Source organism: Phoenix dactylifera, chromosome 8, assembly GCF_051530095.1.
Source record: "Phoenix dactylifera cultivar Ajwa chromosome 8, Ajwa_hap1_PhDact_Kaust_v1.1, whole genome shotgun sequence".
Lineage (NCBI taxonomy): Eukaryota > Viridiplantae > Streptophyta > Magnoliopsida > Arecales > Arecaceae > Phoenix > Phoenix dactylifera.
The window spans coordinates 24,145,838-24,168,854 of NC_143197.1; the positions used below are offsets into that span (position 1 = coordinate 24,145,838).

Consider the following 23,017-nt stretch of genomic DNA (forward strand, 5'->3'; position numbering starts at 1 on the left):
CCATGCCCTATGATTTACTGATTGAATGGCTCAGGCCTGACCCATCCAGAATTGTCGAATGCTATCATCCGGCTAATCATCCTCATTTCTTGTTATTTTATTTCAATTAAAATTGTAAATAGAAATTAATTTTGCTTTTAATATTTTTAATAGGATTAACTAAATTTTCTAGTGAATTTTGATGGTTTAAGATGAAAGAGGTAAGTAGATCTTATACTTCTTATTATATTTCAAATGATCATATTTTTCATCATAAAATTTGTTTGTGAAAATATCATGCTTTTCTTAAAATTATAGATCAACATATGTGTTATGAAAATCGTGTTTTATTATAAAAAATAGTTTCATAAATGTTTTCATAAAAATAACTTTGTTTGTGATATGAATCAGATCATGCCATTTAGTATTTTTCATCCATTTATGAGTATTTTCTAAGAAAAAGATATAAGTTTTCTAAAAGCTCTCAGATAGATAGATATATATGATCCCTGAAATTAGAAAAATCGACACCTAAAGAATGATTTATGTATTCATTTATAAAATAAACTTGGAGCTATGTTTATAAAATATGAATGATTTATGCATGCATGATTTGCTTTACTACTTGTTTTAATATACTGTACTATAAAATACTTATTTTGAAATATATGTTATTTTCTTAAATGGTGCATTGACATTAACATGGAAAAACTTATGTTTGATCCAGTAAAGTACTGAAAGATTTACTTTCTAGACTGTGTCTTTCATTTATCTTTTTTTTCTCTCTCCAGATAAATAGGGTCAATATGAATAAAGGATGGTTCAGGCTTTGAGTTCGCACTAGTAAGCTTGGCGATCTATATAGCAGAGCGGAACTTTAGTTCTTCAATTGATATGAATTTGTAGTTAGAGATTTCTTGAATAGTAAGGATTTTGAGTTTGGTATTTATGTTTGGATTTAGACACTATGAACTAATATTAGTTTTATTTAATAGATGATGAAATTGAATTTACATTTATTCTATCATATTTGAGATGGATTTGAAAGCTAAATATAATATTGGCTTCGTGTTATCGTGCGTTGTACCCTTCAGTAGGACGGCCATGTCATGTTCCGGATCTGGGGCATGACAAATAATGGTATCTGAGCGAACTCGGCCTATAATCTATATGAACTAGAGGACACTGCAGCATTGGTTCATTGAGGCTAACCATGAGCCGATCATGGTGGTTGTGATTAGATTTGAATAGATTTGAACCCTTAGCTTGATGATAACGCTAGAGCTTGAATGGGAGAGTACCTGTGTGAGGACTCGTGCGGGTGTGTGTTTAGTCCCACATCGATTATTCGCTTGATAGATCTTGGGTACTTATAATGGATCAAAAAATCCAAATAATAATTTCCGGCTAGCTCTTTTTGGGTGAAGTCATGGGTTGTGACAAATGGTATTAGAGCAGGCCCGACCCATAACTTATGTAGATTAGAAGTCATTGCAGCATGGGTCCATTAGGCTGACCACGAACCGATCATAGTGCTTGTGATTAGATTTGAATGGATTTGAACCTTTAGTCTGACGAGGACATCAGGACTAAAACGAGGGGAGTATGTGAAGATCCGTGCGGGCATGTGTTTAGTCCCACATCGATTATTCGCAGGGTAGATTTTGGGTACTTATACTAGATCAAGGAACCCAAATAATATCTTTCGGCTAGCTTTTTTTTTGGTGAGGTCCTGGGTTGTTACACCATGAGGACCCATATAGGCGTATGTTTAGTCCCATATCGACTATTCACCGAGAAAATTTTAGATACTTATATATGACTAAGGAACCCAAAAAAAAATCTTTCGACTAACCTTTTTAGGTGAGATCCTGGGTTGTGACAAGAGAAACCGTGGAAGCGTGTGTTTAATCCCACATCGGTTATTCGCTAGATAGATTTTGGGTACTTATACGGAATCAAGAAATCCAAATAATACATTCCGGCTAACTTTTTTTAGGTGAGATCCTGGGTTGTAACAAATGGTATCATAGCAAACCCGACCCATAACCTATATGGACTAGGGGTCACTGTAGCACGAATCCATTAAAGTTGACCACGAGCCGATCGTAGTGCTTGTGATGAATGGATTTGAACAGCTTGACAAAATATCATGGCTTAAACCGAGGGAGTATGTGAGGACCCGTGCAGGTGTATATTTAGTCCCACATCAGTTATTTGTTGGATAGATCTTGGATACTTATACTATATCAGAAACTCAAATAATACCTTTTAGCTAGTTTTTTTTTTAGTGAGGTCCTAAGTTGTTACAGGTAGTGGTGGAAAAAGTTTCTCATTTCTAAAGTAAGAAATTCTTTTTTTTCTTAAGATAATAAAAATACTTCTCAAAAAATGAAAAATAAAATAATAGTATCAAACATATTTTTTATCTCGATTTTTGTAAATTTATTTTTAAAATAAAAATAAACATAAAAAATGATGCCATACAAGCTCTAAGGCTATTCATGGTCTTACATGTACCTTGTAAAAGAGAGAGAGATAGAGAATGGTTTCCCGTATTTTAGCTTCTGCCTCCAAAATAATGGACACTGTTTTTCTATTCTTTGCTTTCTTTTAGACCCAAATAATAGACACTTGCTCTAAAGACTTGTCATCAAACCCCTTCCTTGAAATAGCAAGTTTTAAAAATAAATTGTTACAATGGTTTTTTTGACCCCAGCAAAACAAATTATTATACGTATAATAACAAGAAAAAAGATAACAACTATATATCATAACACATTATTTACCGTAATAATGCTCCATTATACATAAATTACAACTGTAATTCTTGGCTTGCATATTTCTTTAAGTAAAATACTTTACAAAATTCAGATTTTTTGCATCCAGTTTTCCTTCAAATTCAATTATACGGTCTGGAACGTAATGTATTTAATCTAAAAAAAAGTGGATGGTCAGGATTATATTGATTTTGGAGGAAAATATTTGGGACAATCAGAAGGATTATATGGTCCGAAATTGATTTTCTATTATAATGCCACGGTAACAGCGATTTTGTGCAACTACTTTCACAAAAAAAAAAAATAGCATGATACTTTTGAGACAAATAGCAGCCCTTACCACTCTCATGACAGTCGATAATGGTTTCTGTCAGCATAACATGTATGTTTGATACCCACTGACTTGCACATGACCATGTCCAAGGCTCCTGTTTGCAGTTCACAGCCCAAGTACCAGGACTTGTTTTGATAGACATACCCTATGATCATACTGTGCCTGGGTAGATCCCAAATTTTATAATTAGCAGCTCAAAATGCACCTAGTTCTCCCCAGTGACAGTCGTCAGGCGTGGAACAACAAACGCAGGTGGACCAATGTGGCTCAGGGCTCCAGTTTTTACGCATGCCTAGTTTTGGATTCAGCTGATACTTTGTGATGCTGAAGAGTGTCAAAGAGACCAAGTTCTCGATTCAACTGATGCTTTGTGATCATACAGAGCATCAACGCGATCCACCAAGCTCCCAAAAGCATGCAGCAGTGAGGAAGCAAATGAGCCATGGATTGGAATTGACTCTGCGTCCAGCACGTAGACAAGAAATGGCCCCACACAATATGCCACCCACCCATCTTTCTAGCTTGAAAGAGCTTTCTAATGTACAGCACAAAACGACAAGAAACTTTAGGTGCTAAAATCCAAGCAGAAATGTCGCTTGTGGTCCTTGTAATCAGCTTTCTGGTGCCTCGTTAAGGCAGCAACGTAGCAAGTTCTGGATACGGCTGATGCTTTATGAAACTAAAGGGCAACACCAGTCCACCAAATAAGTTTCAAAAAGCATGCAACATTCAGAAGCAAATAGAAAATGGATCATATTTGATATAGTCCCGAGACATCTTCCCACACAAGTTCCAGCCACGCCACCTTACATTAAGCAACCTGCTAAATGGATTCCAACATCTAGTAGCCTTCCAGTGTACGGCACAAAACGAAGAAACTTTAGCTGCTCAAATCCAAGCAGAAGCATCCAAACTGGTCATTGTAGTCAGCCTTTTAGTGACTCATAATTAATCTGACCTACCTCAAAGTGAGACCACCTCTGCTTTGCAACACCAAAATGGAGGAGCCGACATGCGGTTTGAATGGGAATCCCATCAGAACAAGCAACCCTCAGGAAAACAAAACATTTCAGCACTTCACACCTAGAAGTCGGTAGGACCTAGGTATCTTCCAACGTCCACCTCTGGAAACTCCAATGACAGAATAAAGAGCCCTTGGTGCCAATAAGGGCATTCTTAATTACTGAAAGGAAAAATACTAGAATTTCCTTTGATTCTGGCATAAATTAGGTATAATTCTAGGAATAACTCTTACACCTACCAAACAATGCTTGAGGAGGCATGGCCAAGAAATAGTTATGCCAGTCAAACCTGCGTACCTGCATAACAGTTTCATGAAGAAAATGCAGTAAACTATTCTTTTGCATAAAAACATATTTTATATCTACATTTAATTTTAATGAAAAAAAGTATATCCCTCAAAAGTTATTCCAAAAAAAGGGTATCTCTTTCTATTTAAAAGTGGAACAAAAAAAAAAATGGCATAACTCCTAGAATAACTATTCTCACATACTTCACTCTTACCATGTCCATTTTCCGTCTATCCAAATCAAACGCAGTCTAAGGCTATCGAATATTCCAAGACCATGGAGTATCGAAACAGCACCAATCAACATCTACACTAATATTGGATTACTTAAACAGACCCTCCAAGAAATGATCGATATAATTGCACAAGTCTGCGACGAAAAAGAAAGATCCAGATTGTACTAGCCAAAGATAAATCCAATATCTTTACTGCCAGTGGCAAACTGCAAGCCAGACACAGCCATGACAGAAGGAAGACAAGCGGCAGGGTTGGCCAACAGCTAGCAGACTCGCGCCTAGAGGATACAGCCAGAACTGTCTTAGTACCATCCTTTCAATAGCAGGATTCATGGCAGCTGAGAATCATTAAAACATGACAGCAGCAAAAGCACAATGCAGCTATTAATTCAAACAGTCAAATCTGCTAACCATTCACTGGCCATCTGCTCCAATTTTTTTGTGTTCTCCAGATCATGGACAGAGAAGTACTCCAAACCATTCAAATGGGACATTAGCTTCCCTCCAATTACTGATTATCAACTTTGATTCCTAATCCCTGCCGAAAGAGAAATAATTTGAATGAACAAAATACAGAGACCAAATTTATGATGCAAAGCAAACACCAAATACAGAATACCAAATTCATGATGCAAAACTAACACCTTTCGACACACGATCCTCAAAAAATTAAAAAAATAATAATAGAGATCTCAATCAAATCCCACAATTACCTAGGTAAGGCAGGGAGGTGAACACTTTGTATGGCCTAGGTGGGTGCATAAATGTTTAGACAGCCACCTAGGAAGAAGTAAAATAGGCAGTCCCGTTTGAAACCACAAAAGGACAGAATGCAATAGGAGAAAATGGAGGGAATGATTTAATGTAATTTAGGCCATACATTTTCCTGGGAAATAATGTTTTATAATGTTTTAGGCTGCATCAAAAAAAAGTCCCCACTACTTTTTAGCTCTTCCTTTTAGCTTGGATATAGCAAGTTTTGCCTGAAAGGAATTACATTATTCTCTCTAATAATTCATGGATGGGAAATCTAACATAGCCAAAAGTGTCTAAATCAACCTTCACCTCTACGAGATTTTGTTAACAGCTTTAATGTCGAAGGGAAAAAAAGAATCTTGAGGGCATCGTATCTACAAAATTTCTTATGCAAGGAAGTTAATCTCTAATGATGATTCTAGGTCACTATTCTTTTCCCTAATTAACTCATGCATGATGATATGACTGAACTCTGCATGCCTACTTCCATATCCAGAAAGCTGATATTTATATATTTGTTTTTAGCCAAGTGTTCTTTGTACGTGGCTTTTCCTTTTTTTGGTACGATGTGGCTTTTCCTATCGTTAACAGAAAAAGAAAAGCATCTTGAGTCTACAAAATGACGGTTCATTACTGTTTACAAGATCATTGAATACCTCTAAAATCAAAAATATACTCGAGGACAACATAGGGGACTCGAGACTTCAAAATGTTTCATCATTTCCTCTTCCTTCTCTTACTGTGCCTTCCATCACTTTCAGAACTTGGTTCCGACTCCGACTCAGAACCTGATTCAGAGCCAGAGCTACTTAAACTCGACTCTTCATAACTTTCAGATTCTTCATCTGAATCCGTCACAGATTTCTGCTACTGCATTATGAGGCGAGGCATATTTTTCAAATATTCTCTCAAATCCTCCGTAATGCCACCTAGTCTAATTGATGTGAAAAAACTGATGGAAAATCTTGGGTTTTTTGGGTTATCCCTGGGGAAAATAGACTCAAATGGATTTTGCATGGTCGGATCATTTAGACGCTCATTAAGCAAATGTATGCCGAGATGCTCTGACAATTCCTGTATTAAACTTACACGTTATTTTAAATTTAGAAGCATCAATAAGATAATGAAGAAATAGAATTCCATAACACTGGATATATAGCTGGAAGAGAATTTTTATAAAAATTTGAGAAGATGAAGTCGTGTCCTCCTCCGTCGAGCATATATAAGCTAGAACATACCAAGGGATTGCATCAGTTCCACGTAAGTGAGCAAAGAACTTAGCCACGCTACGTAGTTTATTAGTTTCAGGTCGATGTACCATGGAATACTGTTGCACAAAGCATTTCTCAAAGTTTTCCTGGTAGACTTTATTGATCATGCAAAACCGTTTTCCTAGAAGCTGATAACAATGAAGATATGTTCTCTCATGGCTGCAGCACTCGAGCAGCATTATGCATAATTCCATCTATAGTGCAAACAAAAGAATAATGGAGGAGTAAATAGGGGATGCAAGTTTGATAATTCATTTCATTACTTTAAAAAACAAACAAAATATTTGATGGAAATACAGAGGAAAAAATAAAAATGCATGCAAATAACAAGGCAAAAAGTATTTCTCTCAAAAAACAAGGTGAAAAATATAGAAACAAGCCAGATCAGACTCATAATAATAATCATTTAACATAAATCATATTTTTATAGGTTTCTATGAATTAAAAATGGGGGATCGTTTTGCCTACTACAGATCCCATACTGTGTCTCATGGACTGAAAATCTAAAAATAATTGACCAATGCTTGTTTGAATAAGAACTCTACATGGTTCCTCCTCTGAATGAAATTCTATGCAGTCCATAGAGACCGCATCTTCATCCATAGGATCCCATGTGCCAAGATCAATCAAAAATTAGAAACATTTTCGAGCATTTGTCCAAATTCCTATTGACAATCACTCCATTAACGCTGGCATTTTCAATATCCTTTTCACTATCCTCGTCAGATCACCTAGGCTCCTTGTTGATGCTCCATCTAGTTACTGTGGCAGTAAATAACTCAAAGTGCAGCCTTCTTGATTTATCCACCCTAGCACTGCCATGCCAACCTAAGGATTCTCATCTAATGCAAACATAATGCGCGCAATGAGCCCGATGGTATAAAAAAAGATTAAAAAGAGAGGATAGGGTAAACTAAAACGAAGGAGAATATAGGATGTGGAATTTACCACAAAAATTAAGATCAATTAGATAAATACATCTCGAAAATAAGAATGAAACTGTCTTAACCAAGTTTTGCCATACCGTACCGATGTACCAGTGGGCACCGGTACCGGTACGGTACCAAACCAGCCAACAAAGCAGCGGACGGAAAAAAAAAAAAACAACGCGCGGACGCGTTAAATGCCCACTCTGTGATATTAAATGGCCCACGCAGGCGCGATTTCCTGCTGGGGAACCGGCCGCGGGCGCAGTTCCCTGCGCAGGGAATCGCGCATGGGCGCAAGCCGAGCGCGCGGGTGCGCAACCCCGCGCAGGCATGGTCTCCAGAGCAGGGAACCGCGCACGGACGCGTTCCCAACGCGGGGAACCCCACGCGGGCGCAGTTGCCAGCACGCGCCCGTGCGAGCGCGCTGTCCAGCGCACACAGGCACGGCAACCGGTACAAACCGGCTCGAAACCGATTTTAAGACTATACCAGACCAGTCAGGGGCGGTACCGGTTCAATACGGGCTGAATCAGTTGGTACAGGCCGGTTCAGCAAATGTACCAGCCGGTTCAGCAAACCTTGGACTCTTGAACAACAGAAAATTTAGCACAATTTGCCACCAAAGGTATTCCCCCTAGAGAACAACAAACGCCATAAAAATTCATTACAACTTTAAAGCATAAGGTGGTGTTGCTTGCTTTAGATTCAATCGTGACTAATCACGCCTCAAAATGCATGTATGCAAGCCATTAGCCCAAGAAATTGTTAATGTTACGACATATGTTGAAAAGATATATATGTGTAATTAGCATATAAGCCTTCTATAATGTTAACCCATTTATCCATATGTTGTTCGTGCTTGTGTATAACCCTCCCAAAATATATAAAATGGCACTTGTGGCTTGATTACATGCTCAAATATTGACTTGTCAATCTACATTATACCGTGCCATAGAATATGTAGTACATTAGAAGGTTACTAACGCATTGAGTGGGTGCATGCTCCATAACAGCTGCATAGAAACAGGTATTGGTTCAGATGTACCTGTGTCACAGTGATTCACAGCAACAGTCTGATAATTATTACAGCATAAAAATTAGTCTACTAAACAAAACTTACAGTTATGGATTGTTTTCACATCCCATAATTATATTTTAATTTCACATAAAGCATTAACCACTAATCATGGTTTACAATAATGGTATTCTAACTGATAACTGTTTCAGCCAACCCTCTATTACATTACTGAGGTAAATATCATGGAAAAATTATAATTTCTGTTATTTCTGTTATTTTCTGTTATTTCCCATTATTTCTTGTTCTAATACAAATAACGACTGTTATTTTAACCTGCACCTTCTTTTATATATATATATATATATATATATATATATATATATATATATATATATATATATATATATATATATATATATATATATATATATATATATATATATATATTCAACATTTAAATCTTTTGCCTTAAAATTGCCGACCCCACCCTCCTAGAAAAAAGGTAATTGTACAGTCCCCCAAAAAATAATACCATTCTATCTGATGAAAAGTGAAGGGAAGGATAACACCACTATTTTTCCTGTTATTTCCCATTATGATACCATTATATAGGCCATTATTTCAGTGATTATTTTAATATTAAAATTTGAAAGTTGCTTTTTGAGACAAATAACAACTGTAATAACTGTTATAACAGTCGATAACAGTTTCGGTGGTGGTCCGTTATATACGGGATAACACATTATTTAAAAACTTGCTATTAATTTCTGCTTACAGGTGCTGGTGCTGATGGTCAAGATTAATAAGTTTTCACAGTGAAAATTCTTGTCTCTGTTTTAGCCTCTGAGATTGTTTTATCCTATGTTACATTAGTTCCTTGGACTGATTTCTTTATATAATTGTGATATACAAGTCCATGATGCGTTTCTCAGGAAAAGAATGCATGTTTCATTTGACTTAAAACACTACAGAGAAGAGTCAAAGTTCTAGTCTGAATATCCAAAAGGTTTACTCTTCCTGTAAGAGGGAAAATAGAAGTAGCACAAGAAACAGGGAGGAAAAGCTAACAGAATTGTTTTGAAAGCTCTACTCGAATCTTTGTATGAAGCAACACCAAGAGAAATGCAATGATCAAAGTTAAGCTTCCACCATCGAGTTTATAGTCTTCATCAATATCTCTACAACTTTAAAGAAAATGATTTCTTGTCCTATAAAGCAGTTACTGCTGTTCTGACTTCTTTTGAGGTGGCAGATTGAGTAAATTTTCCCTTTATAACTTCAGACATCCTTCTATAAAATTTGCTGCCTCTTATATTTATGTCTACACTACAGAAGCCCTGCCACCTTTTGCCTGTCCCACTTGGATAAATTGTACTTTCCTATTACACTGTTAGAATGTTCAAATGGGTAAAGACAAAAACAACTGTTAGAAGCCAATTCTGCTCAGTTCATACCACTTGGACACCATCTGTTTGTTATACTTCTATATATTTTACTCTTATGTGAACCGATGAGAAAAGACAAGCAATCCCAGCAGTCAAGGCTATTTCTGAAACTTTTTCCTTCCAACGACAAAAAAAAGGGTGGTGAGCCATGTTCCTCAAATAAGAATGTTATCTACAATGAAAAACAAAGGCAATATCCCACTAAGATTATGGTGTTACGTTTCATTACGCAAAATCATATGTCCCGGTTGTTTGGTTGGGCCAACGGAAGTAGGTTATCTTAGAGGTACTCTAGTATATTAAAAAAAACTTAGTGCTACTGAATTTCTATATAACATTAGGATGGTGTTAATGTTTACTATCACATGTCCTTAGCCTAGCTTCTTCATCTGGCTTGCAAACAAGAAGCATTATCGAACTTTTCTTCTTCATCTTAAATAAATGTTTTATGTCATGATTTTAGCTAACGGTCCAATTTCTATATTATATGTGATCATTCAAACAAGTACATTAGTAAGTTTCAGTTATGACAAGAAGGAATACAATAAAACTCTTAGTGCTTTCTAACTTCGAACAGAACTATCTTTATTCTACCAAAAATAACACTTTGTAAGATCTCAACCATCTAGAGTTAGGGCTACAAAGTGGTTTGGTTAGACTAAAATTTTGGCACAATTTCAGTTTAACCAAAATTTGGATTAAGCAGTAACTCAAACTAACCTTGATCTACTTCTATCTTAGGTTGGAATCAATAGAGAGATAAGTGTTGTAAGCCTTCTGCTGGCCAAACACTTCCAGAAAACAGGAACACCGAATAGTTATTCCAAGGCTAGAATAATTTATTCATCGGATAAAGCCTTCATTATTCTTTCCTCTGTTTTTGCAATAATAGGATTAACGCAAGAGTTCATGTAGTGCCATGTGGCCCATATGAAGTCGTCCTAAATTTCTTTTTGGTAAAATTCAGACACGTCTAAGGATTATGTTCTGACATTTATCAACTTAGCATTAATGAGTATAGCTCATTATGATGCATATCTATCCACGATTTCACATGCTACAGTATGCAGTACAGCTTTCTCAGATAAAGCATAAAATTGATAAGTTCTAGAGGCAAACTATCTGAGAATATATTTTCGTTAAGATTTGTTATCCTTAATCATAACATGTTGTAGCACACATTCTTATTCATGTATATTGAATGAATATTAAATTTAACAATGAAATTCAAATAATGTGGTTAAAGGAATTTCAATATAATAGTCTCTTTTTCTTCTAGAAGACCTTGGGGCACATTTGACATTTGAATATGGAACCACTTCCCAATAAAAGAGAGGAATATCCATTGGGTTACAGACTTACAGCTTAAAAATGTTTGCATGACAATCAAATGATTTAAAACTGTTAAATTTTCATCCTTTTAATTCCACATTTTCACCTGCAATTTTTAACCTGAAAAGTGCGGGTGCAATAGGTTAAGTATGCCAAAATCCAGTAATGAACTAAATGCATCTCTATCAATTTATTAAAAAAAATCAATCTAGAATTAAATAGTACATCTAATTCATGAATTAAACATGGACCTTGGAATAAGAGTATATATGCTCAATCATATTTTACATGGGAATAAATAATAGCAACCCACTTATATGTTGGTCCTGCTAACTTGATTGTTAACCAGGGTTGATATTTTGAACTCTGTTAGTTTATGAATAGCAAGGGTGGATAATTTGATACTCTTTATCTCTTACATAAGCTAGAAAGAATTTTTTGTTTATTTCCTACTTCAGTTGGGGGCACTTGGAGGGGAGGTTGCATGGTTTTAACAAGCTGCAGATTATTTGGGCTCCATGAGTTTAATGAGTGTGAACTGCCATTTATGATTATAAACACAGGTATTGCAAGAGCCATTAGATAAATTTTCATATAACATCTTAACCAAGGTTTCTACAACGCCGACATGTTCTAACAACACCACCCGAAAACCATTCCATGTATTCATGACTTTTGCAGACTATATTATATGGTTATTTAATACATTTTTTCCTTTTAAGAATACAGATGTTCTAGATGTGAGGGATTTGTTGGGTCAAATTAAAACTTTTGATTATGCACACTTGAGTATTACAAGGAATGTTCCATAATGCTTAACACAGCACCTTAAGTAAGGTTCTAACAAATACTGATATGATTAAATAACAGTCCCCATTCCAATAGTTTTTTCTCCTTATAATAGAAACAACAGTTGTTATTTGCTCATTTAAACTAGATTTTTGGGAATGAAAAATTGGCTCTTATATCAGCTGCTGTTAGCTGTTATATCAAGAAATAACATACAATGATGATAAAATAATATGGTTTTTTAATTATGTCATTATTCACAGAATAAGTAGATAAATTGGCATGAAAATTTATATCCTAAAATATTATTCTAAGTAGAAATTGAGAATATCAAATGTTATGAACAGGAAACAACTAAATGATGAGGCAAGGTTTCCACTCTTTATCGTAGCTATTAACTGAAACATAATCTTCATGTCCTCAAAAAAAAAAAAAAAGCATGTTTGTTCTTCCATTTTTTAAGGTGTAACTAAAGTAAGCTTTCTTTTTTATCCTTTCTAAATTTTAATAAAATGTCTTTGACACATGTAGGGATGGGTTACCATCTTTGGCTCCTGACTTCTTAGATGAATATATATGTCATAAATAACATTATCACAGATCTTTCTCTTGGTTTATCAATTAATTCTATTATTAATTTTTATTTTATTATTATTACTATTATTATTATTATTATTATGGTGTTGCATTGAAATTTTCTTATGAAAATCAATTAATACTATGCACAGAATTTTTTTTTGAGAGTAAAATATTTGATAGGGGTATTTTGGGAGAAAAGGCACCAATGAGTTTTAATTTAATTAATCCACGAAAATTCAAATACTATAATTCATTTCAAAGAGAATCTATAATTTACGTTGCATTTTCTGAATCAAACAATGGTTTGCAAGTATCAAGCTTGCCTATTAATTTTCATACATTTATCCAATATGATCAAAAATGCAGCAGAAAGGCATCCTGACCATATATTTATAGAAACAGTTGGCTTGGCAAATCGGCATAATAAAAGGATTAGATAACAGCACAGTATGCGCTACTTTAAAGTAAGTTTAACATAGTCAATTTTGCTTTAAATGGCATTATCACATAAATAATTCCTTCCCTTCAACAAGTGTTCTAATTTTTGCAGAATTAATGTTTTTGCCCTTCATCAGCTATTAAAATCATTAAAATTGTCCCATATATCCCCTCATAAATGATTATATCATATCATGTTCCAACTATTTTTACCAATTACGAGTCAACAGTTTCAAACTTCATTATCAACACTGAAGCAAGCAAGCACATTCTCCAAAATTGGGATCAATGGTTTATTGCCAATCCAAATTCCAACATATGCGTACAGGATACAAGATAAAATGTACCAGAAATCAGACAGCATTGGAAACATTCAGCTATTTTACAATAGATATTACTAGACAATACTACAAAACATTGAAGCAGCTATCGTTTTAAATTTTAATAGAAGATGAGAAAACATGATATGATTTGAAGCCACTGACAGGATGGTATAAAATTCAAAATATTCATCTATATTAAGCCTACAGCAATTAAATTAGCCATTCTTTTCTCAGAAATCATATAATGAAGTCATATAATGCAGCCAATAAAAACATGACCACCTTTGACAAGCTTTAGAAGGTACAAAAATAACTAATCTACTAGCAGTCAATATAAACTACTGCAAGTGAAGAGTAAGGATTTTATTACTTACCTCTTAACCAGGCTCAAGTTTGATTTTTAACAGCTGATGACCAGCCTCCTCAAAATCAACACTTGACATGATTGTGAGATAAATAGCTCTCCGTAAATTAACAAGATTTGTCTCCATCTCATCTTTTATTTCCATTTCCTCTGCTTCCTCCTCTTTAGATTCTTCTTCCTCTTCATCATCTGAAGCTACATCAGACCCTTCTTCATCTTCAGAAGACTCCATCCAAAGGATACTTTTCTTAATATTTTCATAAGCCTTCTCATCATCCAGAAATTTTGGATTTGGCTTAGAAACATCTGCCAGTCGAACAAAAGAATAACAAACTTGCAATATATTAGCCTATGTGGCAAATCACCACAACATAAAAGAAAATTTATAATTAATTGAATACCAAGATTTGTCTCTGGATCTATTTCATCTTCCAGGGATATTTCATGGGCAAATTGATCTTCTTGCTCCACAAGATCCAATTCTGGGCGGATAGCTGGAAATCCCTGAATATCGATGTGAAACCATATAAAATGATTGAGTGAATCATACACTTTGACATAAACAATATAGAGACATGCATAATTCAAGACAATACCTACAGAAAGTTCAACCATACCTGAAATTTGGCTTTCCTTATTGCAAAAATGCCTTCAATGAAGAATTGAACTCATTTATCTATCCCTCCTTCATGAAGTATTCCCCTAAAACGTTCAAAAATACCTGCAAGATTGAGAAATATAAAAGTTAACCATGAGAAATGTAGATGTATTGCTTGCATTACCTCTTGTATCCAATAATACAACAAAGAATGCTCATCAAATAGCAACAGTATGGGCTATGGAACTTTTGTACAGTACAGTTAAGTGCAATTGGGTGTTGCAGATGCTAACGAATAGGGATGCATACATCAGATACAGATGATTACAAAACTAAACATAGGTAGCATTGTGTAGTCTGAGGACTCAAAAGTGCTGCTCTAAAATCTGAACAGTTATTTATATCCTCCTAAACACAACAAAGATTATTCTTTACGGCAAAGTGAACCCTTAACAAAATTATACATGTCAACCTAGATATGCCCAAATAATTATGCATTTACATATGTCAGCAGAATATGAGGCAAAAAATGGTTGCCAAACTATCGAATGTTGGATCAAACAATCATATTTGTAAGGATACCACAATGATAACTTCCACAACAAGACATTCACTTATTTGCACCATTCTTATATAAAATGCTGAATGGAAAAGGAAAATCACCTATGATGAGTTAAAAATATCGGATGGAAGAGCAAAAACACCAATTATAAGTTGTCTAGTTGTACAAAATCAATCAACTAGCTGTAAAAGGTTTAACTAAGCTCCATAAATATACTGAAGACAAATTTCAGCAACTAATAGAGACAACTATTAGTTACACCTGGATGTCTTGTTATAAATATCAGACAAGTATATGGCATGCCAGCAATTTTTTCCAGTGTCACACAAGACTTCCCTTGAGAAGTGGTTCACATAGCTTAACACATAGGTTAACATGTGTTAGGCTGCAGTAGCAAAAACTAGATCCAGCAAGCCACTTATATCAGTAAAACCAGACACTAGAGCTAACAGCTGGTTTTATACTTGAATCGAGTCTCTAGCATCTGAAAAGTATATGCTTGCATCTAAACCTCAGTATGTGGAGCTCAGGTATCTAGCAAATAGGATAATACTCTAAATCTTCAAATAAGAACTTCTAGACATGACATTACTTAACATATTGCATTAATAGGTACATAGTGAGGGGTCATTTAGTGTAGTAGAAAAAGGGTTGGGATCAAACTAAGAAAAAAATTGCGACTATATGGAGAACAAAGTTGATCAAATTAAATCCCCCAAGGTCAAATCTTGTTGTCTGCTGTTTTCTGGTCAGGATTTGGTCACGCTCATGGCAGAGCAATAATAATTGTAGAGATGGTTCCTGCTGAATACTTAAATGTATAAATTCTAAGTTCCTACCAAAGTGAAAGGTAGCGTGGTCAAGCTGTTATCCATTTGTGCTCATACTAAATGTTGGACTAGATCCCACAAAACCAAGAACAAATGGGTGGTCTGCTACATGGCAAACATGTATGATACTCCAACCTTGAATAAAAATATAATTATGGAAGTCCTACCCAATATATGTAGAAACATTATTTAACCAAGAGATCAACCACCAGATGGAGGATTTGGAAAGCCTGGTTGGGTCTTCATTGTAGTTAACTATAGCATACCCTAGCTAGGGCCTTTGTCGTGACATGAATAGTTTAGGAATACATCGTACAGAAAAAATGGAAATGACAAATGCTTATTTGGATTGAAAGTGGGGGAAAAAACTGGGTAACATGAGCATAATAATCCACAAATATAGCAGAAGGAAACCCATTTATCATCTTGCAGAGACCTAACAAGGGAATAAGTGGGAACAAACATAGCGAACATATTGGCTTATTTGTCATCACAAACATGACTGGAATAGAAGAAAATATTAGAGGTTGATTACAAAAACAGAAGACCTAGATAAGATAAGAAAATGCATGTGGACTCCATATGGCCATATGTACAAATACAGCATCCATAGTAAGAATGAAGGTTTAAGCACACTGCATGATTTAGACTATATCTATACAACAGAATACATTTATAAGAAAACTGAATTACGGTTATCTCATTGCCAAAAAGAACTTCCTTCCACATAATTGAGCATTTCCTCAAACAATGCAATGTTTTTGCAGCTTGATCTAGCGTGCAACATGAGGGTGATCTTTGGTGCAACAATAAAGTCGCTCCCTTGTGGCTTGGGTGACAAGGGTTCAAAATACGAAGACAATGTTCCACATGTGAAGGTAAGATTGTGTACATCTGACCCTCCACAAACCCTAGAACGGCAGAAACCTCATGCATCGGTCCGCCCTTTTTATCTAAACATGCAACATCAACTCTTTTGGATTGCAATGGTGAAAGCTGTTATACTAACTGAAGCAAGGATGGCAAGAAGAGTAAAGCAATGAAGAGAAAAGAGGAAATAACCACCAACACATATTCTAGTGGTATTGAATGTCAACAAAAACTTATTTAGGCAATAGTTCGACAATAGAGATCAATATCCTAACTTAAAACTTTATACCAAATATGTATATCAGACTATGACTACTTTACAGATCTGAATTGAAGATTAAATACCATAATCATAACCATCCAACCTTCTTCCCAACTATTTGGCTTTATGGACCTTCGCTAAGTATTGCTATTTAGAACTATCTGTGATGTTATTCTTAGCTTCTCCATATCCTTCTTCATAACCTCCATCTAGGTTACCTCAGAGCTTCCCCTCTTTTTCTTACAACCTTCCACACAAAAATTAAAATACCTCTTCTTAATGGAGCCTCCTTAGATCTTCATTATGCACATCCAAGCCATCTCAAATGATTTTCCATCACCTTGTCCTTAATACACGGCAACTTCTCCAGCCCTTTTATATATTAATTTCTTAATCTATCCTTTTTAGTTTTACCAAAGATCTATCTTAACATTCTCATCTCTATTGCACTACTTATGAACTATCATTATTACCCAACATTGCAAGTTATACAGCATTGCAGGCCTTGTCGTTGTTCCATGGACTTTTCCCTTAAATTTCCAAGGCATGTGTGGATCACATAATACTCCATATACACCTCTTCATCCAACCAGCTCTAATTCTATTACCTATATCTATTCATATCTCCCCATTAATTTGTATAATAGATGTTAATCATGGAAACAATTACTTGGTGATATCTCTTAATCCATCAATCTCGATTGTAATCTCACCTTCATTTCCATTCACACCAAATTTACATTCCATATACATTGTCCTTGTTCTCTCGATTTGTAATGCTCGATCCTCTAAAACTCCATTCCATAAGCTCAATTTAGTATTTAACCTAGTTCTTTTTTCATTAATCAACATTATATTCTCAACACCATAATACATTTTGCTTATTAGCGGTAGGTTCAACCATAATTAGTGCAAAAAAAGTATGAGCTTAGTATTGATCCTTGGTACAAGTCTATTGTGATTGGAAACACACTTGTACCACAACAATTCCTAACACTCTTCGATGCTACAGCATATATATTCTCAATTATTTCCATACACCATTTATGTACAATATTGCTTCTTAAACCCCACCAAATTACTTTTCTTGGTACTCTATTATAAGCTTTCTTTGAGTTAATAAGCACCACATATAAAGTTCTTCCTTTTCTCTATATTTTTTCCACCAACTGCCTAAGTAAAAAGCCACTCCGATGTTGACTTTTCAAGCATAAACCCAAATTGATTGTCTGAAATTATTGTTTTTTTCCTTAATCCTTGTTCAATTACCCTTCTCCACAATTTCATAGAGTGACTCATAATGTCAGAGGTGGCCCTAAATTGGAATTCTCGATAAATGAGGATCCATAAAACCGATTCAAAATAGCTAAAAAAGGACAAGTTGTTAGGGTTATGATTATGGTACTCCTAAGCTTAATTCCTCAATTATTCGAACAATTTTGTACATCACCTTTACTCTTATGACAGACTTCTCCTCCAATCATTTGGAGTTTTCTTGTTTTTCAGAAACTTGTTAAATAAGCTAATAAACCAAGTTAACCCAATATTTCCTATGATTTTCCCAATCTCTATAGGTGTTTCATCTAGGTCTTATTGTCTTAGCATTTGGCATTCTTTTCAGCTATCTCCACTACTATCTTATGGATTATACATATAGAATGTTGCCTCCTCCCTAACTGCACTTCTTCGATAAAAATTTCTGTAGTAGAATCCCATTTAAAATCTTTTAGAAATAATGACTCCATCTTTTTTTTTAGATTTCACATTTTTCACTACCCTCACTCATAATTCATCTACTTCAATCAGTATCTTTAGCTATTTTATAAATTTCATACTCACCTTATTTTGAACCTAAACTGTCATATAGATTATCGTACACCACATAGCTTTATTTGCAAGCCGTTTTGCATCTTTTTAACAAATTTCGCTCCTAATAAAATTTTAACAATTACATGAATCTTGTTGCCCTCAAAGAGAGTTTTGTATCAAACAGCAATATTTGGAAACTTTCTACAGCAATGCTTGAAATTTTGCCAATCCAAAGCTCCCAGTACAATAAGGATTATTCAACTGGCTTGAAATTTCACTTCCTCGGTAACTCTTTAACAAACCAGAATTTGTAGTTTGTAGCTATAGAAAAGCTCTTTTCAAATCAAGCTTTAGGAAGCTAGGAACATAAACAAGAACAACACATAAGACCAGGGTTTTTTTATTTGTAAAAGTAGATGTTCGTCACATATATTTTAAACTCGGATCGCTATTTAGATGATACCTATCTACATCCACCCTCAACATAAAAATATATGTATATATGTGTGTGAATGCATGTACGTATAAGCACATCTTTGTAGGTGGTCAACAACAGCTAAATAATCAACTTCCACAAATTTAACAAACCATAGAGCATAATCAAATTATCAAGCTAAAATGCCCCAAGCATACATCAGCTAAATAAAATTACAATTTGCACTAAAAACTAAATCCAACTCACCATGGAGACCTTGAGGGGAGAAATCTTGAAGCAATGCTCCACGTTCTTTTAACAAAACCTACAGCCACTTGCACAAGAATAGAAGATGTACACACAAGGATGGTTTGACTAAACTTAGCATGATGAAAACACTTATAAAAGAAAACTTTACCTCTACACTATCATCAGTGGGGTTTTCCAACAGCACCGTTAGAAGCTCTAATGCAATAATCTCAGGGGCTACTTGTTGATTCACAAGATGAGCCATAAATTTTGTTGCAGCGAGTAATTGAGGCTGACATCAAAAATATTCACCAAATATATTAGAACATCGTCCTTTCCTAATTAAAAGACAGCGGCAACTGAAAGCTGAGGAACACAAATACAAACCTTGTCATTCTGTTTATATGCCCTTTTGAGTTGTAACACGATTCTTTTCAATAGAAGTAAACCCACTTCTGGGAACTTGGTATTCACAACAGCAACTAACGCAGCAAATAAATTTGTAAATCCAGGTGACGCCATCTGTGATTTCATACATGACCGGCAGAATAGGCCCCGCCCAAGAATTAAGTTTTCTGAGAAAAGCTTGGGGATTATATTCTTGATGTTGGTGGCAATGACTTTGTTCACGAGTCCATTAATGCCCTTCCGAAGAGCATCCCAACTGAGTCTCTGGTAGGCCTCGCTGCTCTTGTCCTGTACCTCCCACATCATCTGTGCCATCCTGAACGAAGGGATGTATACACCACCAATCAGCATGCCGGCGGCCCCGGCGATCGTCCTTCGAGCTCCGCCTCTTCCTTTGGACATTCGAATCGGAACCCTCGTTACCGGAGCGGCTGCAACCGTCATCGCGGTGCTTACTTTCGTCTCTGGGAGGACCCCTAGAATCAGCACCGCCGGATAAAGGCTTGTCGCGGCTGTTCCGGGTGTTGGAATCGGCGGCACCGCCGCACCGGGACTTCCGGCCATCCCGGCGGCTTCGTCTCCGGTCTTCGGACTCGGAGGATGAGGAGGTCTCGGAGGCGGCCATTTAGCTTGCTCTAGGCTCAGGAACTCGCCTCTCTTGGTATTTTAGTGGTAGGGCTAGCAATGGCTTAAACGGATCCCGTGCGGATTTTCTAAATTTTTAGGGGATTCTAACTAGGGGTGGCAATTGGGTCGGGTTGGGTCATAAACGGGTCGGGACACATGCAACTTGGGTCAGAAAATCATAAACCTGAACCCAACCTGTTTATTAAACAGGTCAGAAATTACAACCTGAACCTGTCATGTTTAATAAACAGATAATCCGACCCGATCCGTTTAACCTGTTTAATAAACAGGTAACCTGTTTGCCCAACCCAACCCGACCTGTTTAACCTGTTTATCCAACCCGACCCGTTTAACCTGTTTAGACCTATTAAACATGCCCAACCCAACCTGTTTAACCTGCCTAACCCGACCCGTTTAACCTGTTTGAAAATGTTTAACCTGCCTAACCAAACCTGTTTAACCTGTTTAATAAATAAGTAATCTCTTAGGCTCTTAGCCTTAGGCCTTAGCCTAACCCAACCCGACCCAACCTGTTTTATACTACATTAAGCAGCACAAGAAAAAAAATAAGGTAAATGTAGAAAACATTATAAAAATCTTGTCCCAACATCATTGACATTAAAAAAGCATTCAATCTTTACAAAAAGTTGAACATAAGGAATACAAGTTATTTGTTCATTCATCTAGTACCAGCAATATTTAAAAAGCATTTAATCTTTACAAAGACAAGAAATACAAGTCAAATCATATTACATATGGAATAGCCCGAAAATACTATCTGCTTCACATAGAACAAATGTCAATATACATGATCACCTCTGATGCTAGGAAAGCATGGTACTTCTTAGCAATCTTTTTGACCAGCTTCTTATTTTTGTTCATTTTTTTTAGTGCTTCAACATCCATACAGTCAAGCCCTATTTTCTCTGCCTGCAGAAGACATAACAAGATGTAAAATGGTGCACAGGAAAAAAAAAGTCAGGTGACATGTAGATGAGAGAAAAATTAAACATATGATATTAGAACTTGGTTAAGAAAAATAGAAGGAAAAATCCAGACACCTCATATCCCATTGTTCCCCTGCAGTGGCCTAATGAGTCTCCCATTTCTCTGTATATACACAAAATAGATGTGCCTCACTGCGAGTGCAGCAAATAATATCATGTGGAACCAATAGTGAGCACAGTAGGTGTATTAGCAACTAAATGAGAAAAACACCTCCATCAGATCATGGAGAACAAGACCAAGAAACCACCTTAATTAGCCAGCAGAGGTAATGGACCCTAGCTTCAATATAACTTTGCTTGTAAGACATATAGGCACAAAAAAATGTAGGGAGGAAAGAACAAGTCTTCCTGCCATTGGATCTGGGGCATCCTCCCCCTTGCACATCACCCAGGGGACACCTGTTCCCATACCAACCGCCATTTTAGCAGCCCAGTTCACATATGCATGATCAGCAGCACAATCTTTTGGGTGAATCTTTGCATCGCCGTCTGCAACACCAAATAAAAATAAATTTGCCAATGGAGAATCTATTTAGAAAGCAAAGAAGGCCCAAACCATGCAAAACAAATTAAATAAATTCCAGGAAACAAGGCCAAAATCTTTCCGCATCTTTTTCACCAGCACAAGAAAATGAGAGAAGCATAGAAATGCAGAGGATAAGGAAAAGAACCTCGAAAGGCTCATTGTCTGTTCTGCATCGACCGATGACCTGGAATACAAAGGTCCGAAAACATGCCAAGAAAGAAGAAAGGGGACTTGTGCAATCAAATGGAAACCAAAACCGTAAACCCCAAACCCTAACATCATATTATAGTCGAAAGCCCACAAAAAAGGAAAAAAAAAGATATCGGCATCTAGGAGAAGATGTGAAGAACCAATGCCCGAAGAACAAATAAATAATACTGAAATCATCAACTTCGCACAGAAAATAAGACCAGAAATTATACCAAAATGAATCGCTTATAAGTTATAAAGCCATAAACCCTACTGCATCGACCGATGACCTAGAACACAGGAGAAAAGAGAACAACAAAAAAAAACCTAGAAATCGAAGAAATAAACGCAAGGAGGGATGATCCGTATCAGATCTGAGAGATAATTGAAAAAAAAAAAAAAACTAGATGAGAGAATCGAAAGCATTCATCGATTACCTCGGTAGAGCAGAGGATCCGACCTCGCACGCACGGAAGACTTCGAACAGAAGAGGGAGAGGGAAGGCGACGGGAGGCGGAAGCCAAAGAAATCCCAGGATCCATCGAGCCGCCGTGGTCGCCGTCTACGGGGAGGCGGAAGTAGTCGGCAACGACGACAAGGGGAAGGAGAGGGCGGAGGCGGAGGTCTGAAGGAGAGGGCTCGGGAGGTCTTGAGTTCCGGAAGAGAGCTAGAGAGGAGAGGGGAACTGCCGAACTGGAGGAGAACTCGGGCGGCGCACAAACGGCAAACCCTAAGTCCCTGACCCTAAGGAGAACAGGAGAAGTCGTGGTTTTGGGCCGAGGC

General features: G+C 36.2%; 1 pseudogene across 1 annotated transcript; it reads right to left on the minus strand.

The window, feature by feature from the left end:
- Window positions 1–2,997: 2,997 nt before the first annotated feature.
- LOC103720718 (uncharacterized) lies at window positions 2,998–23,017 on the minus strand (annotated as a pseudogene). Its single transcript, XR_015968185.2, has 9 exons — window positions 22,672–23,017; window positions 19,865–22,008; window positions 19,647–19,769; window positions 19,496–19,553; window positions 14,500–14,603; window positions 14,284–14,386; window positions 13,893–14,188; window positions 6,543–6,859; window positions 2,998–6,478 (listed from the first exon to the last, which is right to left on the minus strand). The product of XR_015968185.2 is annotated as an uncharacterized LOC103720718 (transcript).